Genomic DNA, 5,723 nt, shown 5'->3' with positions numbered 1-5,723 from the left:
TGCTGTTACCATTTCAGAGTCCAGGTGGGTGGCTTTTGGATTGTTCCACCTCATGGCCCCCTGGGTTTGCCTTTGGTGAGCTAGAAGTCTGGGGGGGGGGTGTTGCATCTTGTTTAAATGTCTTCTCATTTTCTATTATTTTAAAGTTTAATTTCTGGGCTGACACTTGTAAATTGCTTATGGCGAGTAGCTTTATTGCCAGTGTTCAGAACCCTTATGAAATTACTACTTCTCAGAAGTGTCTTCCAGGTGTAGCTGGCTTTTGGGTTTTGAGTCTGTTGCAAGATCCTAGCTCTTCAATTTATTGGGGATGAGAAGTTTCTGACTACCTGGCCCAGCTGCCAGTTCTTTGGCACTGGACTATAGGTTGTTTTTTTTCCCCCCCTTAGGCAATCTCAGTCTTGTTATACCAGAAAGAACAACTAATTAGCACAATTATGTCACCTTGGCTAAAGTAGTACAATCAATAATAATAGCCTCAAATACAGCCTAGAAAATGATAAACTGGTAATTATTAATTTGCTACCTTTAACCTTATGAGCTAGAATTGTTGTTATATAACAAAATCTAGAATGAATCCAAAAATTGTATGCAGTAAATAAGCCCTTAATATGGTGATTGTGGGCCAGGGACTTAGCTTAGTGGAACCATGCATGCCTCGAAATCTCAAGGTCCTGAGTTCAATCCCCATACTGAAATAACAAAATGGCAATTTTACCCTTAGGGAGAAGATTTAAAAGGAGTTGGGGGGTGGAAACAAATAAAAGAAGAGGAAGAGATCAGAAGCAAGGCTGGAGGACAGACTGTAGGAAACTGGTGAAGAGGTCTGGGGGAAGGAGAAAAAGAGGAAATAAAAACAAGAGTATTACAGAACAACAATAAAAAACCCCTAGAAACTATGTTTAAACAATCAAGAAAAAACAAAACAAAACAAGAAGCAGAAAGGAGGAAGAAAGATAAAAAAAAGAAAAACAGAAGAAAAGGAAATAGAAGAAGAAAAAAGTCCAATTCAAGCAAGATGTGACTCTGCTGTCACTATTAGGCAACACAGGCAAACAGTCCAGAGCCAAATTGATTAATCCTAGAAAGCAAGCCACAGCTTCACCGTGGAGTAGTGGATACTCCCAGGCAGCCTGCTCCTTTAGTTCCTCTGAAATTCAGGCCAGTTTCTGGCTATGAGGCTGGAACCTGATTCCTTGAACCTACAACAGTCCATATACCTTCTGCCAGCTTGAACTCAGCTCCCAGGCTTCCTGCTGACTTAAACTCAGCACCTGCATCAAGACGCTGGGAACCACTGGATAGAGTTGGCTCGTAGCTGTTCTGAGTTCTGAGCTCAGCTAAAATGGCTCAGTGGAAAAATAAATAAATATATGATTCTTATTTTCTCATCCCACCTCCAGTATAATTTTTTTTTTCCTCCTCCCCTATTGCTGGGGATTTGATTTTTGTTTTTGCTTTTGTTTTTTTTTGGTGCCAGGGATCAAACTCGGGACCTTGCACTTTAGGCAGGCGCCGGCACCACTGAGCTAAATCCCCGGCCCTATTGCTGGGGATTTAATCTAGGGCCTTTGTACTGAGCTACATCCTCAGCCCTTTTTATTTTTTTATTAATTAAAAAAAAAAAAAAAGCTGGACTGGGTGGCTCATGCCTGTAATCCTAGCACTTAGAAAGAGGAGGCAGGAGGATCACCATGAGTTTGAGGACAGCCTAGGTTACATAAAGTGTTCACATAGCGAGATCTGTCTCAAAAAAGCAAAAATTAAAAATATTTATTTATTTTGTAGTACTGGAGATTGAATCTAGGGACTTTGCACTGAGCTGCAATCCTAGCCTTTTTTTATTTTTTATTTTAAGAAAAGGCCTCACTAAATTGCTAAATTGCCTGGGCTGAACTGGAACAATATTCTGGCCTCAGCCTTCTAGGGTACTGAGATTACAAGTGTGCACCAACCATGCCTGGCTTCAGTTGCAGAATTTTATGGAAGAGGATGGATGAGACATCCTTCCACTCACCAAATATCTCACAATAATATTTCTCTTCTATGATAAAGTTGGATTACGAAAAATTCACAAGCACATTTTAACTTATATTACACTGACTTATTATGTGTCAGTTAATATATATGTTAAAATAAGTTTAACTGTCAATCCAATACTGGTAAATTATTATAGAAGGACCTCAAAAGCTACCTCCCTTCATAAATGAATCCATTAACAGTAAACCCATAGGCTCTTGGGCTGGGGATTTAGCTTAATGGTTCTGCCGCCTGCCTCACAAGCGGAACGACTCGAGTTTGATCCCTGGTACCAAAAAAACCAAAACAAAAAACCATAGGCTCTTGAAGTTCATCCAGATGTACTCTTTTGATTTTGTTTTGATTTGACTTTTTAAAAAGATGACAGATACACCAGCAGGTCTATCAGTGCGATGCAGTTACATAGCGTCTCCTTCCGAAGAGAGCCAATTTACCCACCGGGATTGAGGCTTATTAACCTTGGCCTAATTGTGGTCTTGAGCTGTCACTCATTTATTATTTATCTTCATACCCTCTAACCTGGTTCTCTATCCATTTTAAACAAACAAGACAGCCCTAAGGGCTCTCTTAAACCATCTGAGATATAGACATCCTTTCCCTTGGCCTAAGTCTGGAGGCCTGGGTGTGTAGCTCAGAGGTAGCCAGGCTAGATCCCTGCACTGCAAGACAAACAAACAAATGAAACACCGACAACAAAAAAAGAGGTGGAATATTGCAGGACCAGATGCAGAATGTTTGGATAAGTCTTAATTTTTGCTGCTTTTTTTTTTTTCTCTCCCGTCCTGGGAATCAACCCCAGAGCTTTGTGGAGCAGCCAAACAGTCTACCACTGAGCTACCTCCCCAGCCCACTTTTTGCATTCTTTAAGGAATCTGAAAACCTACTGGAAGGAAATTTTTTTTTTTTGGTACTGGGGATTGAACTCGGGTCCTTTCCCTTGTGCAGCAGGCGACGAAACCACTGAGCTAAATCCCCGGCCTTGGAAGGAAATTTTAAGGATGTGACTTCAGCGTTCTGTCGGCAGAGGCCCGAGGCATCAGCGTGTACCCTTTGGCTTGCACATTTGGGCGAGGGACGTCAGTAGCAGTTTCCAGAGTAAATGCACAAAGCAATCTGCTGTCTACAGAGGGTAGCGATGGGGGAGGGGGGTGTAGACACCGTGGCTGAGCCTCCTCTGGGCCCATCTGGGAAATGGGTTCCAGGACCTCCTGATACCAAAGTCCCCGGATGCTCATAGCCCTTATGTAAAATGGCCTGGAATTTGCACATAACCTGCACGTATCCTTCCGTATACTTGAAATCCTCTCTAGATTACTTAAGTGAAGGTGGTGTATAGATAATTGTTAGACTGTGCTGTTTAAAAGTCGGTGCATATTCAGTATAAACAATTTTTTTTTTTGTTTTTTTTGGTACCGGGGATCAAACTCAGGACCTTGCTCTTGTGAGGCAGGCGCTGGAACCACTGAGCTAAATCCCCGGCCCTAAACTTAATTTTTTTGCCCAACTGTAACTAATTTCCCACCCGACGTTGGTTGAAACTTTGGGTGTGGAACCTGCAGATACAGAGGCCAATTGCACGCTGCTGCAAGCACGCAGCCTTCTAAATTATGCGGGGTTTTTTGTTTGTTTGTTTTTTTGGTACAGGAGATCGAACTCGGGTCCTCGCGCTTGCGCAGCAGGCGACGAAACCACTGAGCTAAATCCCCAGCCCTAGCCTTCTAAACTATGAACTCTAAAGAATATTCTGCCAGGGCCAGGGATTTAGCTCAGTGGTGCCCCCCACCTGCCTCATAAGCGCAAGGTCCTGAATTCGATCCTCAGTACAAAAAAAAAAGAATATTCTGCCAAACTAAGTGATCCATTGTACACTGCTGTCCTCATCTCTTTACCGGGAGGCCATCTCCGTTAGTAACCACAGCATACGTTCCATCTTTCTCTCTGCACGCAGGACATAGCTGATTTCTCCCTTATTAATTTTTCCCCCTAGTACTAGGGGTTGAAGCCAGGGGCATTCTACCGCTGAGCAGTATCTCCAGCTGTTTTTGTTTTTTATTTCGAGACAGGGCTCCGCTAAGACACTATATTGCTCAGTTTGGGCTGGAATTTACAGTCTTCCTGCCTCAGCCTCCCAGAGTGCTGGGATTACAGGCCTGCACCACCACGCCTTTTCGTGGGCACAATCTTTTGACCTGCCTCAATTCTGTCTGTCCTTCATTTCGTCCTTGCAAGGAGGGAGAAGCTCTCTAATCGTTACCCTCACTTTTGTTCTCTCTCCCTATTTCCAAGGCTACTCTAAAATACACTCTAGGACTCGAGTGCCCCCTTGAGTGAATGTCCAGGGAAGGGTTCTAGGAATCTTTGCTCTTCATTAGGGCCTCAGGTTATTTTTTTTTATTCACCAGGATAGTTTTGGAAACAGACATGGAATCCAGTGCTTCTCGAGTGTTAGCTGCTGCAGAATCCCTGGGAGGCCCTGTAGAGACACAGGGTGCTGGGCCCCACCCCTCGGCCCGGATTTCAGGGAGCCTAGGGTAGGGTTGGGAAGCTGCATTTCCCAGCGGATCCCAGCGCTGCGCGACTTCGGCTGGTGGTGCTGGAGCCCCATCCTGACCACCAAAGACAGCTTCGAACTTGTGGCAATCCTGCCTCAGCCTCCCAAGTGCTGGGATTACAGGTATGCATCCCCGAGCCCAGCTCAATCTTTTATTTTACTCTTTAAATTAATACTTTGGTGTGAAAATGAATTATCTGCCAGTGACCGTGACTGATAGATAAGTGAGGAACAGTGCTACCTCTGCTACCAGGAGACAGTGGATAAACACAGGGACTAGCTAGACACCGCGAACTGCAAAACAACGCTCGCCTCCCAGCTTCCCGAACAAGTGCATAGAATCCTTCCTTATCTCTGCTTTTCTCAAGCACTAAAATTACCAATAAATAAAACATTTTTTTTTTTCCCGTACTGGGTCTGAGCATGCATTCTATCTCTGGGCTACATCCTCATCACAAATAGAACAAGTTTTTATTCTTCTATTTTCAAGGTTTTAATTTCATTTTGGTTTCTTTTTCTCAGTGCAAATTAGCAAAGTAATTTTGAAAGTTTTCAGGTCCAAGACAGAGAACTTCACAACTACTGTTAACGCAGCTTCCGTGAAGATGTGTTTCAATTCCAAACCAGCGCTCTGGGAAATGGGAATGGGAACGCCCATTCCCGGACAGCGCGGCGGCGCATGCGCGGAGGCTTCCTTACGTCTGGCGGACCCAGCTGGGCCAGAACTCGCCGGTGCCTGGAAACTGAGCGCGACACCGGCCGCCATCTGGCTGATCAATCGGCCTTGAAACGCTTGCTCCTGTAAGCAGGTCTTTGGGGAGTGACTAAAAGGGATGCAATACCATAATGCCGCGCTGCTTTGCAGACATGAGTTAACAAAACTCATTTCCTTTTAGCTACTTAGTTTCCTTCTAGCCAGGTCAAAACATTAATTTACTCTGGCATAATCCTCGTGTGTGCGTGCATGCGTGTATGCGTGTGTGTATGTTGTGAGTCTAGGCAGGGACACATATCACACCTGTAAAAGGTGGCTCGAGGGAAGCTGAGGTGGAAGTTTGAGCCCAGCTTGGGCAGTACAGTGCCTTAGCAAGACCCTGTCTCAAAATAAAAAATAAAAAAGGCTGGGGATGGA

Source organism: Heterocephalus glaber, unplaced genomic scaffold, assembly GCF_053883595.1.
Source record: "Heterocephalus glaber isolate CG9 unplaced genomic scaffold, H.glaber_assembly_v1.0 deba00001553, whole genome shotgun sequence".
Classification (NCBI taxonomy): domain Eukaryota; kingdom Metazoa; phylum Chordata; class Mammalia; order Rodentia; family Bathyergidae; genus Heterocephalus; species Heterocephalus glaber.
This window is presented reverse-complemented; position numbering follows the sequence as displayed.